Below are 21,893 nucleotides of genomic sequence, written 5' to 3' on the forward strand. Positions count from 1 at the left end.
TTCCTAGGCTGTTTTTCTGTTCCACTTAGAAATATACAAAGAAATATATGTATTTTTTTAATATTAGCAATAATTATGTCACTGAATCATATGGAAAATAAAAAGGGCTCCTGAATCACTGATGAATGTGTGTGTGTGTGTGTGTGTGTGTGTGTGTGTGTGTGTGTTTGTAGGTTCTAATGCAAAAAAATTACTTATCCTTCCTCTCCAGCTACCCTTTGTAGATAGGAGGACAGCAGGAGGTCCAAGGAAATTCTAAGTCCATCAAGTTCAGCTCAACATCCAGAGAGCCACTAGAAAAATAACAAAATGACAGAACAACATTAACCCAGGAAGTGTTTACAAATAAACACTCAGCATCACTCACGAGCATACAACACAGATGTGTCAAGAGTATATGCCAAATAATCTGATTTTATTCTTTGGTAAGACAGCTGGTTTAATAGATGAAGAGGAAATGCAGAAGAGGTGTGTTATTTTGTAGTAAATTTGTCTTTTTATGCTCTGCCACATAAGAATGTGTAATCTGGGGAAAAACTAACCAATCATTCCTAATAAAGGTTTATAAAAGCAGGAGGAATAAATGCAAGAAGATGGGTGGGTTTTTGCTCTAAGGGCTAATTAGTATTAGTCACAATAACTTGAATAATGGAATAAAAAGAATGCTTATAAAAGCTTGTTATTGGCAGCATGTTGAAAGAAGTTGCAAGCACGCTGAATGACAGGATCAAAACTAAAAATACTGAATAGGTTGGAGAAAACAACAACAAGAGATTTTATAAAAACCAGGACATCAAATGCACGACTACAAAATGGGGCCTAATTGTCTAGGCAGCAGTGCTGCAGAGAATAATATGTAATTACAACAAATAGGAACCCAAGTATGAGGTCATAAATAACTAAATAAATTGAAGGATACCATGAAGGGCACAGAAGGCAGTCGTTTTGTTCTGCTTGGTGTTTATCAGGCATTGAATGTAACTCTTGGCCCAGTGTGATGGTGGGACAGACAGAAGAGTAATTCTTCCTGAAGGCAGCATCAAAAGGAAGCTTAGAAAATGTGATTTGTGGAGGAACTGCATTTATTTTATCATCCTTGCTCAGACTTCTTTATAGATGTCTCTGACTGCATAGTGATTTACTGGAAAGGGTGATTTATAAGCCAATGTGTGATGAACTGTAGGACCAGAAATAATGCCTTTAATTAGAACTCAGGGAGATTTATGTTAAATATTAAGGAAAAAAAATCAAAGGATAAAAATAATAAAACACTGAAGCAGACCTGCTTTTGAAATCACCTCCTCTGGATCAATAACATATTGTTAACATCTGCCAAGCATCTAGGTGGCCTTTAGAGAAGAGGAAGTATTAAATGATGCTTGAGCTAAATTTAGGCACAGATTTATTCAACTTTCACAACTATTGAGAGGTTATTTTCCTTTCTTTCCTAATAAATTCATTATTTTTTGTCTAAATTCAATAACATAAATCACTTTTTTTTTCCCCTGGGAATGACTAATGCTCTTAGTGATTTCACAAGAGAAATACGAAATTTTAATAAGCAGCCTGCACACTTCTTCTCAGGAGGAGATACCTGATAACATTGCTTAATTCTTTATTACACTACTGCAAACTGGAAAATGTAAATGGGTTGGCAGTATAATCAGTTCTGAGAACTGTGATAGGAAATGTGAAAAGTGCTGAAAGTGGTGGCTCAGAAATACAACCTTAAATGTGAAAGAACTGTTGGCTTTCATCTTTCAAATGCAGAATGGCAGCTTTTAACAAGAAAGAGAACAAACAGTGAGGTTGAAATTACTTGTTGATTAAAAAGCAAATATTTGAAAAGGATTTGGTGCTCTGGAGAGGTGGCAGTCTGTGCAGGCTGTGCAGATCCTACGCTGCCTGAGCACAGCCAGGAAAAATTGTGAATACTAAAGCAGCTAAAATCATCTGCCTCCTGTCTCGATTTATCCTTTACCTTGTAGCAAACATTTAAACCTCCACATCCACCTAAAACTGTGGAATACAAAATCGGTAGACTTCTGTTTAATTTTTCTGACTTATTTCCTGAGCTACATGTGGCTGGATGCTGGAGGAAGAATCACAGTGTGCTGCTCTTGTTCTTGCTCTCTTCCTGCACACTCACTGCTTGCTACCACAGGATTTGGAATGGGGAATCAGATGGACTCTTGGGATAATCTGTATGGTACCTCTTTTGCTGGCCAGATCAGGGGTTCTCGACCCCAGCAGAAGCTTTAATTATTTGCTTTTCTGAGTATTGTTGAGTTTTTTTGTGGGTTTTTTGGTTGCTTTTTTTGTTTGTTTGTTTGTTTGGGGTTTTTTTGTTTTGTTTTGGTGTGTTGGTTTTGTTTTTTTTCTGAGAGTTGTTTTAATGTTAGTGACTTGCTAGAAGTTCTTTGAAGAGCTGAATGAGCACTAAACAATTGTTTAAAAAAAATCTTGGTTCTAACACAGCAAGTCATAAACATTATTGCTACACAACATGACAACTCAAACAGAAACCACAGAGCTGGAGAGGGAGAAGAGCACAGCCTCCTTAATTTCCTAAGCTTTGAAACTTGCTTTAGCAGGATGTGGATAGAGCAGTGTCTTGTCCTTGTGTTCAGGAAACTGTACAAATATACTGTGATGTACAATATGTACAAACAATTGGGATAAAAACGGATTGACATTTTAATTTTCTATTTCATGGGAAATGCTGACATTTCAGGTTTTAGAGTTTCAGCAGAAATTGTTTCAGCAGAAATTTGAATTACATGCTGTTTGTGGGAAATGCTCACCTGCTCACCTAAGGCAAGGTGTTTGTTGTGGCTCTCATGACAGGAAAAAACAAACCATGATAAGAGCAACTTGCACCCTTTCACACTGCATGCACACACTGGAGCTAGAGCCACCTGCCAGCAACAATCAAATATGGCAATGAAGAAAAAAGTGTTTGATGAAGGTAGGACAAGGCACTAACAAGATGTAGAATAAATTGTCAAAAGAACTGATTGCTGCTGTGCATGGCAGTGATTAAGTAGTGCAATTAACTCCCTCAGGAGAAGCTGTTACTTGTTCTTAAAGATGTTTTCAGGATTTTCATATAAACTTTCAGCATCTCCAAAATTAAAGCTGGGGACGATAAAGAAAAATGAAAAGATATGAAGAAGAGCTGTCCTGGGAACCAGATCTTCATTATTTACCGTAGCACCAAACAGAAGAAAATTTAGTGACGTAACTAGTTAATCTTTCCAATTTTAAAATATAGATGTTAGCCTCAAATAAAGAGATAGAGAGTGTTAGGCTTGTTGATACTGTCAGTGGTGGTCCTTGAATCACAGAATTACAGAATCACAGAATCATTAGGTTGGAAGAGACCTTCAAGATCATTGAGTCCAACCCACGCCCTAACACTTCAACTAGACCATGGCACCGAGTGAGAACAGTTCTCTCTGATCCTTTTAGGAAATAGGCAAACTCTTGCCTACAGAAGAACAACAGGTTTATGGCTTAACACAGGGATCTGAATTCCCACTCTCTTTGCTTCTGTGCTGGCATAGAGGTCCCAAATAATGGCAGAAACCTCCCATACTGAGTTTCCATGGTGGTGTGCAGGCAGGGGCTTGGGGCTGCAGGAGTGGGATGTGTGAGAAAACACCAGGAGCTGGCTCCATGTCAGGCACAGCTGGCTCCAGCTTCCTTGAAAATGGATCCAGCACTGCCCAAGGCTGGGCCCATCAGCCAAGCTGCTGCCTCAGCACAGCACACTGGCAGATCACAGCTCCCTCTGCACATCACAGCTGAAAGCAGCACTTTTCTCCAAGCTGCTGGCTGTCAGCATCACTTTATTCAGTGATACTCAGCAATTAGAGGCACAAAAAGGCAGCAGGGTGGCAGGTACGACTTGAAGGCCTTTGATTATCAAATTTCTTAGAGCAGGAGAGGAAGATGCATTGTTTATCATTTGCTCCACTTCAGTCGTTTTCCTCATTATGTGATAAAAACAGAACAGGAACAGCAGATGAATGCTGGTTGAAAAGCCTCCACATATCACAGGACTTGGAATTCTCCATCCTACAGCTCGTGTTTCTTTATGAAAGTCACATCTTTGTTCCAGCAAGATAAAGAAATGAGAATATATCTAACCAAGGCAAGGGACACTGTATTTTGGATATATGACTAGCTTTTTACATCTGTGATAAAGTATTACAGTGTGTTAACATTTCTGGACCAATTATAGCTGTAACTTGGGATTCAGAAATTCAATATATAATTGTGTGTGTGAGTGGAAAAGACTTTGTTTCCCAAGTAGGTAAATTGAGAGCTATAGAATATATTTTACTTTTCCAAAGCCATTAACAAAGCAATGTGCAAAGCAATTTAGTGGGAATTTCTAGTAATTAAAATTTAAAAATAAATGCTGTAAAGCAATTAAATTCCATTAATTTATGCACTTTTTTTTTTTTTTTTTAAACCAGCAATTGGCTGATTTCAACTAAGAATGCTCCAGATCTATTTGTAAAAAAATTATTGAATTATTTCCTCCTACAAATCAAAATTCACCACAGATGGTTCAGGAAAAATGTGTGACCTCTATATTGAAATCTCAATTTATTTAATTTACTTAAATACAAAGATAGCCTCCCAAGTCAGAGACCCAGAAATAAGTCTTATTGAAGATATTTATGGACTATGAAGGCTCAGAAATTTGAATGATTTCTGAGACCACTGTTCTGTTTGTCAAGATTTCTGTAAATAGTCATGTGTAGTAAAGAAAATTGCCTTCAGTGACCTTATTGTGCAGACATCAAAATGTATCAAGACTGCCTATTCACATTTGTAACTCTTCTTTTGCTTCTGGTAAATAAGATTAGATAATATGTTAAGACACATGGAATATGGTGTTGTTTTAAATGTTATTCAAGCAGTTATCATAATGCTGCTGTAAGACTATAAATTTTCAGAGCTTGTGCGCAAATACTCCCACAACATGTGTGTTTGAAGATGACGGATTCCACGATGTATAAATATTTAATTGAAAATAAGAAGTGTTTTAAAAAGGTTTTGTTTAAAAACATCCAGCCTGTGAATTTTGTTACAGTGTGTTGTGCATATAAACATCTTAATCTCAGTCTTTTATAACTTAGAAATGCTTCAGTACCAGCACTAAAAGCAGGCACACTGCTATGCTTTTCTGGAATGCAAGACCTTAATTGCATGAAAGTTAAATAAAACACGTGGCTCTTTACTACGACCAGGGCACTTATCTTTGACACTATTATTTACTTTACTGAGGTGAAAATAACCACTACAGGACTGGGGTGCACTCCTGACATTTTCTTGTTAGAGATGATAGAAAATGCCATACCATTAGATGTTGAATTAAAAACTGGCAAGAATGTTACATGGATGCACTTACATTTTGGTGATTTTATTTTTTTCCTTGTGGTTTGTGAAAAACCCCAAACATAGGTTATTTTTAAAGTGGAGTGAGCACCACAAGAAGCTGAGCTGATGTGAAGTCTCAGTGCCAATAGACAGAGTGGTCCAGCCCCTATTCCATGCCTTGTGCTGCTCAGGGGGGGAAGGAAGTAGAGCAATTAGCCTTGATAAAAAGGATCAGGGGGAGGAAGATGTTTTAAAGATCTGGATTTATTTCTCATTACTCTGATTTGGTTGGAAATCAATTAATTTCCCCAATTAGAGGCTGTTTTGCCTGTGACAGTAATTGGTGAGTGATCCATCCCTGTCCTCATGCCCATGAGCTTTTCATTATATTTTCTGTCCCTGTCCAGCTGAGGAGGGGAGTGACAGAGACACTTTCATGAGTATCTGGCACCCCCTACAAGCGTTCAAGGCAGCACATTTGGGCTTTGCTTATAAGTCACATGTGGAAGAAACACTTGTTTCAAGATCATAGAATCACAGAATTATAGAATGGTTTTGGTCGGGAAGGGACTTGGAAAAGCATCCATCTCCAACCCCCTGTCGGGGACAGAGATACTTTCAACTAGACCAGGCTGCTCAGAGCTCCTTTTAAGTATACAGCTTTTCTCTTAGCAATAATCACCTCATAAGGGTACTACTGTGAACAAGTGCATTTAGCAAAACATAGTGCAAATGAAATAAAAACAAATTAGAGACTTTTTCCATGTCATTGAGCTTTCTAAATGGTGAAGAATTATTTTATAAAATAAATGGAAGCACTTTTTGCTATGCAGATGGAAGTTTGTCATCCTAGTTATTTTTACAAACCCTGTTTTAAATGCAGAACACAGCTTCTCTGTTCCTAAGCAGTGTTTCTTGTCAAGGACAAGTTGAACCAATTTGTTTGAACTAAAATGTCCTTTCAGTTTCTGACCAGAATCAGAAGCATTGATGAATAAAGCCTCTCCTAAATGTTTGCTGCTGGTGTTAACAAGCACCTTGTCTTGCAGAAGGATAATTCCATAGAAGGACAAATTCGAGGATCAAAGAGTTGGTATACCATTCAATAAAATGAATACAATTCAATAAAATTTAATTCAATAAAACCCTGCAGTTTTATATACTCATTTTCTGGTTGGCTTATACAAGAGTATTGCAGTGAGTCAAGATGATGCAAAGACATTGGTGAAATACCTTGGCTTTAGAATAGTTCAGTGGCAGCAAACAGAGAAAAAGGAAGAGTTCTGCCTGGATTCTCAGAAATTTGTGCAATCCATATATTATTTATAGGTTCTAAGGCTCTGTGTCTGCATTTTCAGCAAAGTAACTGTAGTCACCCTGCAGAGTTTTAGGGAGGTTTTATTAGAAGAAATGCCATAACTCTTCACAGGTCCAGCACAAATGTTGAGGTTAAGTGTTATAAAATACTAATTAGGGAGCTAGGTCAAGACTGTTTCTCTTCATTCTTCTCTATTGTGTGGAATTTTAGGGGTGTTCTGGGGTTTTTCTCCTCTGCATCTTCTTAGAAGTCTTAAATCTTGTCAACTGAGAATTAGTTAGAAGACAACTAACATTTAAGTGTCTTGAACTGTATTCTTCATGAACCTTACAAATGTTATATATAGAAAATCAACTTGTATTATTAAACATTTCTGAAGTTTGCAGAGGCCATTAAAATCATTTGCAATAACAAAATTGTAAAAACCACGATTATTTTACTGATCTATTTGCTAATTAGTAGCAATTAGCTTCTAATTGTAGCTAGCTATTTTGAAGTAAAATGGTAATTCTAAAAAAGTACATTTAGGATGAAATTATATGTTTGGGTCCCAGTCTATGCTTTGCAGGTGCATCATAAATGTTCAAGTTCCTTCAATAGTTTTTTCAGTGTTGCCTGGAGAAATATTTCTCAACATGGAACACCAGGTACCTGGATATTAACTGAACCCTTCTTTATGCAGCACTGCATTCTATAGCTCTGAATCTCTTTGCACAGTTGTTTCTTATGCAAAAAATGGCATAGCTGACACCAAAATAATGGTCTAAATAAATAGTACACACAGCAATGGGGTTTGTAAGAGCATTCCCTTAGCTTGCATAAGTCCATTCTAGGCAATAATTCAAATACTGCCTTCATACAGCACAGTGAGGAACTAATTAGTGGCTTCTTTTTCTTTTAAATGTACTAAAGAAAAGAAGGAGAAAGTAAATAGATTCCTCATTTTATGATGTGAGAAAGGGAAGTACAAATGTGCTGTTGCATTTGATATTTCCTTGAGTCTGCTTTTAACTTCTCCTTTAAAAGGAACAGGAGACACTGTAATTACTCTGAAAAGCTTTTTGTAAATACCTGCTTTTCTAAGCCTTTTCAGTGGCTGGAACAGAAATGGCCTTGTCTTAGAAGACCTAATATCACCAGTTCTCCCTTTCTCATTTCTAAGTCTGTGGCATGTAATTTTTATTCTGTTAGTGTAGTAACTAACATTAAGAAAACCTTTGCAAAATGTCCTCTTGTACAAGAGGCTTCATTCTTCTTGTAAAACATCTCCTGCATCGCAGCTTTGACAATGCTTATTTAGTATGGAGAGGAAGAAAAGGCTGAGGTGACAATGAATAACTGGAATGAAGCTTGGAAAATGCCACTTTTCTCTCAGAAGGAAGCTTGGCTTTGAAATAAGAAAATCTCTTCATGTCACATAAGTGGAAACTGTGGATCAAGTAAGCTCAGGGACAAGAACCTCTGAATTACAGCCCAATGCCATTGTTACAAAGACAAAATCCAAGTCCTAAGAAAATCAGGTGGGTCTGGATCACAGTTCTACTTGGTTGTACTGATCACATGAAGATTCATTATGTACATTGAAAAGAAGATTGTTGGGGCTACATCAAATTCCAGCAAATCCTGTATGTCACACACTCACCAAGCAGGAACTGTGAAGAAACAGACTCAAATGAAATTAAATGTATTTTTAAGTAAAATTAACTCAGCAGGCATAATAACATTGATTAAATTAAATTGGCTTTTGTCAAGAAGAAACTCTGAGTGAACTGATGAATGGTTTGCAGAAGCATGGTGCTATTACTCCTGAAGCAGTTACTGTATTTCTTTTTGGAATATTATCTTGCCTTTTTATTAATTAGTGCATCAAACCAGGCATTTTTTTCCAAACATAAATTTGAGGTTTTTCTCCTTTTAGCTGGAAGTGCAAAGAAGCACATCAGTATCACAGGCCACATTAAAATTTCAACAGTCTTTTTACAGAAATGCCAAAAAGTCCTTAATTTAAAATGCAGAACATACAAGATCTCAAACCACTGAAAAAAACCTCAAGGAAAAAAAAAAAAAAACAAACCACAGAAAGAGGACACTTTCATTGAAATAGCTTCCTTAATTTTTTGACTGCTGGAAGGTACTTCTGAGGTGTCTATTTTTTATTAATACCTCCAGGAAGGGATAGCTCAAAATCTGGAGCACAGAGTTGGCAAAATGCACCCTCCTCTCTCCATGATGACTGCAATTACAGTTTTGGAAAATAGCCCAGGGAGTGCTCAACTGGACAATGAGAATTTCATATCTCAGCTTCCTCCACAAAGACTTTTTTTTTTTTATTTTGTTTTCAAAATCTGCTCCTAGCATATGTCTTATCCAGGAGAAAATGTAAATAAGTATTGGAGAGTAGCTCTCGCTGTTAACAGCTAAGGGTATTTATCGAAAATCTCTTTTCTATTTCATGGCACATGAAAATGTCAGTCAAAACCTTTAAGTTTAGAAAATTACATCAATAGCCTATTTTTCTGATATTTTCTGGTAAAGTGAAGAGAAATAAAAGCTTGCAGAGTACTCAGTGCTACCTGAAATGGAAGCAAACTAGGTTTTGCTCATTAATGTTATTGGACTGACCTCTGTGTAACTTGCACAAGTTCTTCCCATTTGGAAGAATTTGTGGCTATGTGAACCAGGATATTAATAAATAGTGAAGATCATTGATTTCTGGTGCATGGGATTAGCAGTTCTTTATCCAGAGAAGAAAATTGACTGCAGAACTTCTGTCCCAGAGGACAAGAGAGTTGTCACAGTACTCTGGAAAAGGGCCACAGGCACTGCAATTCATCCTTAATAAAGCTGCAGTCCGGGACCATAGTTGGCCAATTCTTTACAGCAATGCAAGTGTTACTGGAGACTGGGGTCACCAAAGAAACAGCAAAAAGTACACTTTATCTTTGTTCTAAATAGGCCACAGATTTCTGTAATCCTGATTTACAAATCCCTTGGTTCATGTGGTTTGTTGTGGATGACAAAGGGTGATCAATAAATATGGGCTGGTATGGGCAGTGCTACCTAAATTTTATGGGGCCTCCAGTTTCTATGAGTGACTGCTTTCTGTCCCAAGAGAAACACAAAAGGTCTGTGGTGTTTCTCAGAAATTCTGCTTGTACTTGGATTTCTGTTTGGTAATGCTGCACCTGAGCTCTTGATGTGCAAGCTCTTCCTTTCACCAGCCCCCCAAACAACATTTATAAGATGAAACTGTAACAAACCCCATGTAAATCTGGAGCTGTTGTTTGAATACTTTAAATTAAATCATGCATTACAGAATCTATTCACTTGGGTAACTTTTTTGATAATGATTCACACTGTTATAGAGCAATGTGTTATTCTAGTAATTGCAGGCAGAGGATGTACCTGAGCATTTAATTTAGAGCAGGTCCCTTCAATAGCTTTGCCTGAACAAGTCAAAACCAATGTTATGAGTATAATATGTAGCAAACTCAAATTCTCCTCCAAAGGTGGTCTATTTATATACTAGCCAAATAAATATTGTACTTTCCAATAATATATTTTTTCCAACACATGCATTGTTTGGAATAACACACACCCAGCAATTTTTAAAAAGTAATTTGAGGGTAATGAGTAACATTACATTGCTATTGTACATAAACTGCAAATTTCATGATAAATATTTTTATGTGAAAGCTGAGCGGGAGATTCTGGTTGTATGCCTCAGAATATTTTGAAAGTGGTAAAATTTCACAGCTGTGAAAAAGAAAGGTTCAACTATTTTCATATGGCCAACCTCTGTTTATTCCACCAATTTCAGTATAGTATTTTAACATGTAAGGAAGTGCATGTAAGTGTTAAATTAGTTTCCTTATCTTTCTTAGGTGCCTGCTATGTGAGCTCTTCAGGTACCTGAGGGCGAATGAATCATTCAAGTCGCCTGGATTAATCAAGATGCTGTTTTCGCTGTGTTACTTTTGAATTCTGGAATATTTTCTAATACTTGTAGGTGTTAGATAAATCCAACTCACTTGAACCGTTGGAAGTGATGGTCATAAAGCTTAATAAGCTTTGCCTATAGGTGTAAGGAGGACAGCTATGACAAATGCCATTTATTATACTCTTAAATACAGTTTTACCTTTTGGAAGCTGCCCTCACCTGGTGCAGATACACCTGTTATTTAATAAATGTTGAAAATCTGTAAAACTGTAAAGTAAACCGACTTTTTCTTCCTTTCCAAACCTTTCCTGAGAAATCACAGAATCTCCCCCTGACTTGCACTACTAAACCCCCGCTGGGAACTAGGAGACGATACCAGCGGGCTCCGCACCCTTCCCGACGCCGTCGGAAAGACCGGGTGGCTTGACCTGGGTCCCCACTGTCCCCCCTGCATGGGACGGCGGTGACACCCCGGGCGGGCAGCGCAGGGGGAGCGGGAAGGGAGAGAAGGGGGGGACGGGGAGCAGAGGAGAGGGGAGAAGGAGAAGAAGGGAGGAGAGGGGCGGCTGCGGAGGTGCTGCCGCCCGGCCACGCTCCGCCAGCTGCTCAGCCCCGGCTCCCGTCCTGCATCCTGGCCCCGGCTCCTGTCCCGCATCCCGGCCCCGGCTCCCGTCCCGCATCCTTCATCCCGCATCCCGCTCCGGCTCCCGTCCCGCATCCCGTCCCGCATCCCAGCCGGTGAGAGGCGCTGCGGGAGCGCGGCCGCGGGGCCGGCTGGCAGCGGGAGAGGTGCGGCGGGACGCGGCGGAGGCGGCTCCACTCCCGGCGGGTCTGGAGCCACCCCGGGAGCCCCGGGCGGCGGGAGGAGCGCGGTGGAGCGGGCGGGGAGCGGGGACAGGTTTGGCTGTGGCAGGGCTGCACCTGCGGGGTCGCTGCGAGCCTGCCCGTGCCCCGTGTGAGCGGGGCTGTCCGGGCTGTGCCCTCCGTGCCCGAGCCAGAGCCCAGCCTGGAGCGGGACTCCACCTCCCAGCCCCACAGGGCTGCGGAGTTGGCAGCAGCAGCCATCGGCGGAGGCAGCGATGGTGCTGCTGGTACGTGATTTTCCTCTCCTGCCCAGGTTCCCGGTGAGTCCGTCATTCTTAATAGCAACTGGTTTAGGGGGGTGTTTTGGTTTTGTTCTCTTTTTTTCCCTTTTCTTCACCCCGAGAGCAGAGCCCGAGGAGGGAGCCTGCGGCACGGTGCCGGGGCAGACCCTCCCGCCGGAGCCCTGCCCCGAGCGGGGGCTGCGCTGGCCCGGCTCCCCCCGCGGAGACCAGCTGCCTGCATTTTTGGTTGGGGTTTTATTTCTTAACAATTCTTTCTACAACGTGTTACTGTGAAAATCCGAGGTGGTGGATCTTGCCCGCCGGGGATCCCGTCTGGGGTTGTTGTGCCGCGGGAGGGAGGATTAAGAACGGGCGGGCAATTCTCTCCACTGAGCAGGTGAGGGGCTCTGGGGCACCCAGGCGAAGATCGGCTCTTGCCGTGTGCTGCCTAAATCTTTCTTCCTTGAAAAAGTATAGTTACTTATTCTTAAATACAATAATGTATAACTTCAATTTTCCTTTATGGATATTCAAAGGAAAGAATAAATGATAGAGGCTGAGAACCAATTACGTAGTAGTTCTGGATACTTGATAGCTGCTGAATGCAGCTAACCACTGCTCATTTCAGTATTCCAAGTGTGGAGTCATAGCATGGGAACACTTAGGTATTCTGCATCCCAGAGTTAGTGATTCTTGGAAAGCCTTGGCAAGAAACATTTGATGTGATTGCCAGGGAAGTAGCCCTTTCAATGAATTTGAGAAGACAGAGGAGCAGGTGGGACAATTACTCCTGAAGTGCACAAGTGTTTCTGTTTTGCTGTGTGCACTTCAGCTGAGAGATTTGTTCAAGGTGCAGCCCATTAAGTATTTTAAAGACCCTTGTAGTAGAGACTCTTGGACAATGTGTTGTTTTTGGTGGAAGGAAGAAGTGGTTGGATCCTTGCCTAAAAAGGTTGAGGTGAGGAATGGACTCTTTACTCAAAAAAAAAAAAGGGGGTTGAGAACAGCTAGTGCTGGAAATTTGATAGATGGACACCCTGAGGCTAAACTAGTAAGTTCTTAGAGATTTTCATCACTAAAAACCGAAACTAGGGATGTTTTTTCTAAAGGCAAGTTTATTTATAATGGGACTTTATATGGGGAAATCTTATGGGCTATATGTAGGGGTGGCCAGAACAAGTGATCACAATGAACCCTTATTGCCTCAATTAGGTGTATTGCCAGGAAAACTCCATCATCTCTGAGGCACACACTCCATGCATTCTCTTTCCTTTGCTTCCCAACTTCCTTGATGTGAAAGGGCATTAAGATGTAAATAATACTGAGAGCAGCCCTGAGGAGAACTTGAGGGTGTTGGTTGATGAGAAGCTCAGCATGACCTGGCCACGTGCCCTTGCATCCCGCAAAGCCAAAGGTGTCCTGGGTTTCATCAACAGCAGCGTGGGCAGCGGGTCCAGGGAGGAGATTCTGTTCCTCTGCTCTGCTGAGACCCCACCTGCAGTGCCCCCCACATCCAGCTCTGGGGGCACCAACATGGGAACAACATGGACCTGCTGGAGTGAGTCCAGAGGAGACCACAAAGATAATCAGGGGGCTGGATGATTTCTGGTTCGAGGACAGGCTAAGACAGTTGGGGTTGTTCAGCCTGGAGAAGGCTCTGGGAGGGGTCTTTTAGCACCTTTCAATACCTAATGGGGGTTACAAGAAAGCTGGAGGGGGACTTTTGACGAGGACATATAGTGATAAAACAAGTGGTATTGCCTTTAAGATGAAAGAGGGTTGATTTAAATTGAATATTAGGAAGAAATTATTCACCATAAGGCTGGTGAGGTACTGGAGCAATTGTCAGAGAAACAGTGAATGACCCATTCCTAGAAGTGTTGAAGGCCATGTTGGGTGGGGCTTTGAGTGACCTCATCCAGAGGAAACTGTCTCTGCCCGAGGCAGGAGGGATGGAACTGGATGAACCTTTGCACCCAAGATATTCTGTATTTCTATGACATCAATGGTTAGACTTCCACCATATGCTTTTCTGTGTATCTTTAATAATAATTATTCCCCAAGTGCAACTAGATCCAGGGGTCTCCATGCTTCTGTTTTCCATCTAGGCAATTTATGGAAGATGAGAGTTGAAATGAGTTGCTATTCATAGATCTGAGTAAGGTTTGAGGAATGTGGTTTGTAAGGTTAGGTGTGGGTACAATTCCCAGGCACTATCTAAGTGTTTAAACATCTGAAGTTATTTAACATGTTAACATTTCTAAGCAGCTTTCAGCACTATGTTTACCCTTAAGAAACACTAAGTAGCATGTTTGACTTTTTTAGATTTCATGGTAGTTGAAAGCTTTGGGGATGAAGAAATGCTTATTTAACCAAAATTCTATGTGAATTTTGGGTTGTAGCTGTATCTTTTTGCAGTGGAAAGAGAGCAGGCATGAAGGATCTTATTAAACAATTTTCAGTGTGATGATATAGACACTCAGTTGTTTGCCTGTCTGCAAACCATGATCGTATTACATAATGTTCTAAGTCTCCTTATCAAGAGATATAAATTTTATATCTGATGATTAACTACCATTTGGTCTTGTGGGGTGGAGGGAGGAAGGGAATCTGTTTGCTAGAATGATGGCTGAGGACATCTGCAGTGCTGGACTGTGTTGTGACTGAGCACTGTTTCCAGTGTTTTATTGCTGTTTGCCTTGCCTACATTTACTCTGCATTCTCATCAAACTTTGTTCATACCAGGCATGAGCAAACTTGTACCTTTGCTGCCCCAGAGCCTGGAAACACAAGAGAGCAGAATAGGCAAGCACAGTGGGAAGAATAGACCTTGAAGACCAGCATGGATTTGGTTCTAAGGGTGGTAGGCACAGGAAGCTCTTATGTGTGTGTTTCTTGGAATTTCACAGTAACTCTTCTCAACTCTTTATATTGAAGGAATGCATGAGCATGTATATACAATATATAACAATGAAGCTTTCTGCATTCTTTCTATTCCATCCTGGGTCTGCTGAGAAAAAAATTAAAAGTATGTTTTAAGCTTGTCTCTTAGTCTATTCTAGGTGTGACTGAGTGACCCCATTTTGTGGAGGTTTCCATATACTGGGGCACAGCTTCAGGACAGAATAAATTGTTTGAGAACTGAATAGGTCTATTTTGGTGGTGTTTTGTTGTTATTTTTTTAAAATCTTTCTCTGCCTGCACTGAAATTTATATATTCAATTACTCTAATCTGGACCTTTTTATTTTCTTCATAACTTTTCCCTGGGTATGCTTTTTGTATTGCTTAGAAACAGAAATGGAATCAGAAATGAAACAAAATTCCATTGTGGTTTGAACTATATTCCACAAATGAGCATTAACAAGAAGCTCCTTAAATGAGCATTTTATTTATTTTGAAGAGAGTTGCTCTGCACCTTCACTTATATGCATCTCTGGAATACTTAAATTGCCTGGGGCATCCCTCATTGTTGATATATAATTTCCTTTTTTTTGTGTGTGAGATCTTATCTTTCACCACAGCCTGTGCTTTTTAGGAGTGGTTGCATTCTCTGTGGGGATGACTTGAGGTCTTCAGGCAGCTGGACATAATCTTGTCTCTGACCTGGGGCTCCAGAGACTTTTGGATCATCCTGCCACCCTTCACCTGTACAAACTGTGCCTGGCAAGCTGTGTAAGCAGCAGTGAATCCACAGGTGGGAGGAAAACACAGCGTGAGGGTCTCCACGTTTTTATATTGTTTATAAAATATATATGGAGATGGAGACAATGTAGGAATTGTGTACAGCACCAGTGTGTTTCCAGGGCTTGAACAGGAGTAGTGCTTGGAGCAGAAGTTTGGGTTTGGGGTTTTTTTACGTGTATGATAAAAAAGTTGGAAGAGTTATCTGAATAATGTGGAAGCAAATGTCCATGACCACGGGAACATTGTTTCCAAGGATTCTGCTATTGAATATCGGGGAAAAAGTGGTGTTTGAAAGCAAGCCATTTGTCACTTGGAGATTATATTTTTCATTTGCAGTTACTGCATGACACAGCTGATGGCTTTCTGAGCAGTTTTATGTGCTTGGAATCTAAGCTTGCCTCCTTACTTCTGCAGCCATTGCAGAGCTTGAGAGAAGGTCAGTCTTGGGAAGAGTGCTACTTATTATTGGTTCTAAAGCCTCATTCATTTTCCTGAATCTTTGCACAAAATCTCTGGTGCCTGGTGAGTCAGGGAAGAGGAAAAATAGAGGATTAAGGATCCAAATTCCCATTCTCACAATGTTAATGAAATAAATAGGCTAATAATGCCAAGATTAACAGGTGCTTATACACACATGCAAATTTGGAAGGCTTCAGTTAGATATATATTCAATTAAACATATGGTCTAGGAATTAGCATCCATTCACTGTAGGCATTAGTGCAGCAATGGCACCAACTGCATCATGGAATGTGTTAACATTAACAGCCAAAACCATGAGATTTGTGTGGGGAATAGAGAGTCTTAATCCTGTATAAAGTAATCCAGATGACTGAAATATGAGGAAAGTGAGTGTTCTTAAAGCCAGTAGGTTTGAAACATATGAGTTTTGCAATAAAGATAAATAGTAATAATAAAAAAAGCAACATAGCTGCCTGCATGGAAATGTTGCATTGCAGAAGACACTTTTTCTAACAGTGTTTTCTAAACTAGCTGTTGTTTCTGTAATGTTTTCCACAGTTGCCAACTATAAAACATCTTCCTTGATTCTAGTCATGCTCTGGAATAGAAGTGCAAGTATATTTGTCACTCAAGGAGCACTTCTATCCCTTTTTTCTACAGATGCATTTTAAACCTTTTAAATATTTTAAAATTCAGATCCTGCAGTAGTGAAAATGTCTATTAAGTGTTGGCATCTTTATCCAGATTAGAGCTCTCTGTATTGTTACTACCACTGTGAAGTTTTAGAGGGGGAAAAGCATGAGTTTTTAATAGGAATGTAGTTCCTAACTCTGTCTAGCTTTGAAACCCTCACTGTCAGAACAATATGGATGAGTAGGAAGCAGTTAGGAGGAGAAGAGCAATTAATGCAATGCAGAATAACGATTTATTAGGTAAGACTGAAAATGAATAAGGGAGGAGGTTGTACCTCCTTGGTATCATGTGTCTGCTGGGGAAGTATGGCAGCAAAGAAAGGTGGAGAAGTTTGAGAAACCTGTGCAAACAAAGTGTCACCTGGCTGGTGAGGGGTAAGTGAGGAGTGCCCTGGAAGAGGGGTGGGAATTCTCTGTGCCATGGGGTGTTTATAACCCTGTGCTTCCATTAGGGAGTGCTTGTTTGGCTTTGGCCTTCCTAGATGCAGAATCTGAACGGAGTTTATTCATGCAGATTTATCTATGGGTTCTCCCAGTATCTGGGCTGTCAGCATTGGGCACTAGAAATAATATTCCTTTGGATTTCCTGAATGTGTTTTGGCAGGGGTTTGTTTTGGTTATGATTGGGAGAATCTTTAATGCAATTATTTAAATGGTATCATCCACGATAAAGTAGAAGTCTTTCTTGATCAAGTTTTTTTTCTTGCAAACTGTTTTTGAGACAACCTCTGATTTTGCAGGAATTTGCTATTTGCCATGAAATCACTTTAAACCATGACCTAGCCAGTGACATTTCACTTTTATTGTGGAAGAGAGCAGAAACATGTCAAAATGATTTGTTTTGAAAGTGCATATTCTCAATTAAGTGTCTAAATAATTAATGTCATAGTCCTTAAATTTGAATTGAAATTATGAGCTCACTTCTGATTAATTTTGTGAAAATATTTTAATATTAGTTTGCCACACAATGTTTCCAAATATGAAAAGACTATGTTTGGGAGTAAAAGCAGTTAAGAATTCAGTGTCAGGCTTGGTGAAGACTTGGACCATTGATACCTGTAAAAGTCCTTTATCTGAACATTGCAGTCTGTCTTCTGTCCCATTCCTGTGCCCACTGAGATCATGAAGGTTCTGGATTTCAGTCATTGAACCTCTGCACTCATTCACATCTTGGTTTCTGATGGGATTGATCTGAGCCAGTTCCATTACTAAAGGCAGTAATTTCATTAAATTCATTTCAAACATACTGTAGGTTGAATCAGAAGCTCATTGTGTCTGTACTGGGCCACCTTAAAATGCATAGCAATATCATAAATAATGCTTTTTTCTTCTGGCCTTTCTCTGTTTAATTGAAAAAGTAATGTTCAAACAGCAATAACCGTTTCTGAACTTTAAATCTGTGCAATATCATATTTGATTTGATACCAAAACCAGCCATCAGACAACATGTCATGGATGATTGCAAGTTCGTTTAGGGTGTGTCAATGTGTATCAGTCGCACATGAACAGCTGATCTCAACTTTGAAAACCCCATGAGCTCATGGGATATGAGGGCACTTTAACTGCACAAGTGGATCATGGTGGAATAGTTTATTGTACATGCTGGGTGTAGCACATGTGTTTTTGATTGCCCAAGGCTCAGAACTAGAAGTATTCCAAATATTTTTTGATACACTTCTGATTTGATATGATGCTGCTGATTCTCCTTGGCAGTAGAACACACCTCAAGTATAAACTTGCACTTTTTTCAAACGGAGTTTATTTTTGGCATTCTCAAAAAAGCCCCTTTTAAAAATTCAGGATTTTATTAATGGGGAGGGAATGATACCAGGTTGAAGGTTTTCACTGTGACACACAAGGAACAGAGGAATGGCAAGAGGGACAGAACAATGTGTCATCATGTGGCAGCCTCACACAGCCAGGCTTGTGAGATTTTTTTGTTTTGAGTTGGTTTTTTTTGGTTATTGTTGTTTAATTGGTAATTCTAATAATAAAATAATCAGTACCAAGACAGGGAATAATTATTGCAGGAGGCCAGTGACAATTAGCAACTTGTGCTTGTGGTTTAGAAAGAGTTTCTTTGCTCCCAGTGGGTTTCTGCTGAGTTTTGAAGGACTTTGTATACCTGATCAGTTTGTGGTTCATTTTAAAAGCATAGACAGAAACTTGCTCTTTTGAAAGAGTACCTAAAAATAGCAGTGGAAAATACCTCTAATATTGAAATGTATTCCCTGTAGTTTGATGTATTTTGTTTACCAGTGACTATGGATAATACAAAAAGAAAATAACCCAACTGCACAGCAATCTAAAACCAAGAATCTTTCAACTGGTCAGTCACAAGTCAAGCAAATGCTTTTGAATTAGCCAAATGTAATTTCTTTTTGTACCATAAAATGTCTACATCCTTAATTAAGATTCTGTCTGGCACAATGGATGGGGAGAGCCCTTTTAGTGTCCTTCCAGACACAAATTTAAATGCTTCATTCCCTCACATGTGGACACTCAGTTATATGTGGGAACCTCTGCACACCTGGAAATCTGCTGGAGGCTGGTAGTTCTCAATCTTTAGTGAAAACACAAAACTGAGATGTGCATGTCCATGGGGACAGATTTTAATGCCAATCTTGACAATCAAATTTGGCTTTCCAAGCTTTGTGGCAGTTCTGCATTGGAATAACATCTAAACTGGATTGGCTTGAGGAGGTTTTAGTGTACAGTGAGTGTGAACAGAATGATTGGTGCAGTCACAATGGCTGAAACACAAAGGAAGTAATAGCTTTGAGCTCTAGCAAAACCAGATCGTTTTTCACAAGTCTAATTATTTCACCCTCAGAGTCCCTTTTCAAACCCCTGGTACAATTGCTCTTCAATCTTTTATTCCTCTGGAGCACTAAAGACAGAGAGACTACTTTGCCAAAATACTGCTACACCTTCCCCACAATAAATAACTTCAATTATTTATGTATCTAGAGAACTCAAGTAGGGTGAGAGTGAGAGAAGCTGTGACAAAATGAAAAAAAAAAAAAAAAGGAAGAGCAGCCAGCCAAGTGGAAAACAGCAAAATAGTATTTAAGGCTCACAACCTTTAACTGTGATGCATTACAATGATGTTTCATGACCTGTGCTAGTGCAATTTTTCTTGCTCTCTGAGTAAGAGGGTTTACATTATAACAGAAAGTACAAAAGGAATGGAGCAAATACCAAGGAATACTTTCATTTTCCTTCCCACAATTGTCCATAAATCAAACGGTGCCCCTGTGCTTCCTTAGTTAAATTTGTGTCTGGACTGTTGCAATTAATAGACCTGATACCATAAAAATCAAAGCCAGCTTTCTAAATTCTGTGAAACCTCCCAAGCTGAGTTGTTTCTATACTGATGCCCTAGGGTATTAGTCTTAGCTTTTAGTGCCTTGCTCTCTCAATCTCCAGTTTAATTAACTTTTGCACCATTTATAGTATTGGCTTAAATGAGAAAGTCATCAAAGGAATTATTTGTTTTAGTGCATAGTGTTCCGTCTTCTAACTAAGCAAATAATCCCAGCTGTTCCAGAAGTTTGGATTTCTTTGTTTAAGGGATGACAAAGATGGTTATAGAAAGAACCTCCCTTCTGTTAAGAGTGAGAACAGATGGAATTAACTGTTTTGGGTGCCCTATAAATGGCATAACTAGAAATGCTTTTAGAGCAGGTTGCCCAATACCTCTTGCATATAGTATAATTTTCATTTTGTATTTATTTTATTTTGTGCTTGTGGTTGGCTTTTGTTTATTTTTTGGGGATTTTTTTCCCTTCACATTCTTCCAAAATTTCTCAAATTTGACCATTGGAAAGTTTGTCTTCATGTACTTGGTAGCTTTTGCAAGACTTATTGAACTTGTATGAGCTATGTCATCCTCCACAAGCTTAAAATATGGTTTTAACCACACATATTTTAACAGCATCTGAAAAAAAAAATTCCTGACAGAAAATGATTCCTCTCCTTTTAAGTCTGAAGTCACTGTCCTAAGACTTGTTTATGAATTTGTGAGTATGGAAATTGTGTACACCCATGACAAAGTAAAGCAATGTGGTGGGTTTGCTTCTGTGCTCCTTTCAGAATGTTCATCTAGAATATGTCCCTAAGCATTAGTGTGAGTATTGCAAAAAACCCTAGTTTTTGTTAGGTAACATGGCAAAGTTATTAGGAAATCGACCTTTTATAATGGAAAATGAAACCTGTTAGTTTTTAATGGAGAGGCTTCCTGGCCCAGCTGATGTTATATGCCAGGCAGGAAGGGAGGGATCCTATTGGCCACAGAAAATAAAAGGAGAATAATTTTAACAGTTTGATATAATGGCTGCATTTTAGTTCATTGTCTGGTATACCCCTAATATCAGTGAGCCTCGTGGTCCTTGATGTGTTTTTCCTTGGCATAACCTCCTGGACCAGGGGATGGGGTTCTCCCTGTGCTGGCTGCAGGCAGAAGCAGAGAGAAGTTGAGAGGTTTGCTGTGGTTTAGATGTGCTGGGTGGCAATAATTTATACTTTGTACCAGCCTGCTGCTCCTCTTGGAGGATTATCCCTTTCCATAATTTTGCATGTCTTTAGGAGTTGTCATGAGCAGTGGTGAACTAATAATTTGCATGACAAAATATCACAGAATAAAAGCATTTGAGAAACTTCCCAAGAATTTGGGGGTTTTATAATAACTTACAAGAAAATTACTTGTATAGATGGAAATTTTATTTTAGAAATCTGTAATAAATTATTGGGGAGACACAATCCAATTGAAGAGAGACACAAGTAATACCAAATCTGCCTTTAAATGAATTGTAGTGAGGTTTGCTGGCTACTACAGCAGAAGTGAAAAAGAGAAAAGCTGATGAAAATTTCAGAGTTCAATACAAGAAAGATGTCAGAGCAGGTAAATTGGTGCATGGATTTTGAGAATAGTTTCATGGGATATTATATATATAAGAACATATAAAATGAAATATCGTGTATTCCCCAGAACTCTGCTGACAGTCTAAATCCTTCTTACCCAATTCTATGGCAGCAGGAAAATGAGAAGTCTGAGTAATCTGTGTCAAAGTGGACAACTAATCTTCCTTCTGCAGGCTGGAGGGAATGTTCCAGTATCTAAAGGCATTCATACACTTCATATTCAATCATATCTTCCCTTTGTCTCCAAAGCAGGTCATGAGTAATCTTCTTGTCAAATGGTTTGTAAAGCAATAAGGCCTGCACTTAGTACATCTAGGAGCAATGAATTCATTTATTAAACCAATTTTAGTCCACACCTAGAGATTTGGAAATCAAATTGTGCCTCTCCTTTTGCCT

General features: G+C 39.5%; 1 protein-coding gene across 4 annotated transcripts in view; it reads left to right on the forward strand.

Moving 5' to 3' along the window:
- The first annotated feature begins 11,626 nt into the window (after positions 1-11,626).
- Positions 11,627-21,893, forward strand: part of SYTL5 (synaptotagmin like 5) — a 78,464-nt gene continuing 68,197 nt past the window's right edge. For all 4 annotated transcript variants that reach the window (XM_014876836.2, XM_088160368.1, XM_088160369.1 and 1 more), the window contains exon 1: positions 11,627-11,776. The gene's annotated coding sequence lies outside the window, so the exon portion shown is untranslated. The remainder of the gene's footprint in view (positions 11,777-21,893) is intronic.

The sequence above is a fragment of the Sturnus vulgaris genome, chromosome 2 (assembly GCF_052056855.1).
Source record: "Sturnus vulgaris isolate bStuVul1 chromosome 2, bStuVul1.hap1, whole genome shotgun sequence".
NCBI lineage: Eukaryota > Metazoa > Chordata > Aves > Passeriformes > Sturnidae > Sturnus > Sturnus vulgaris.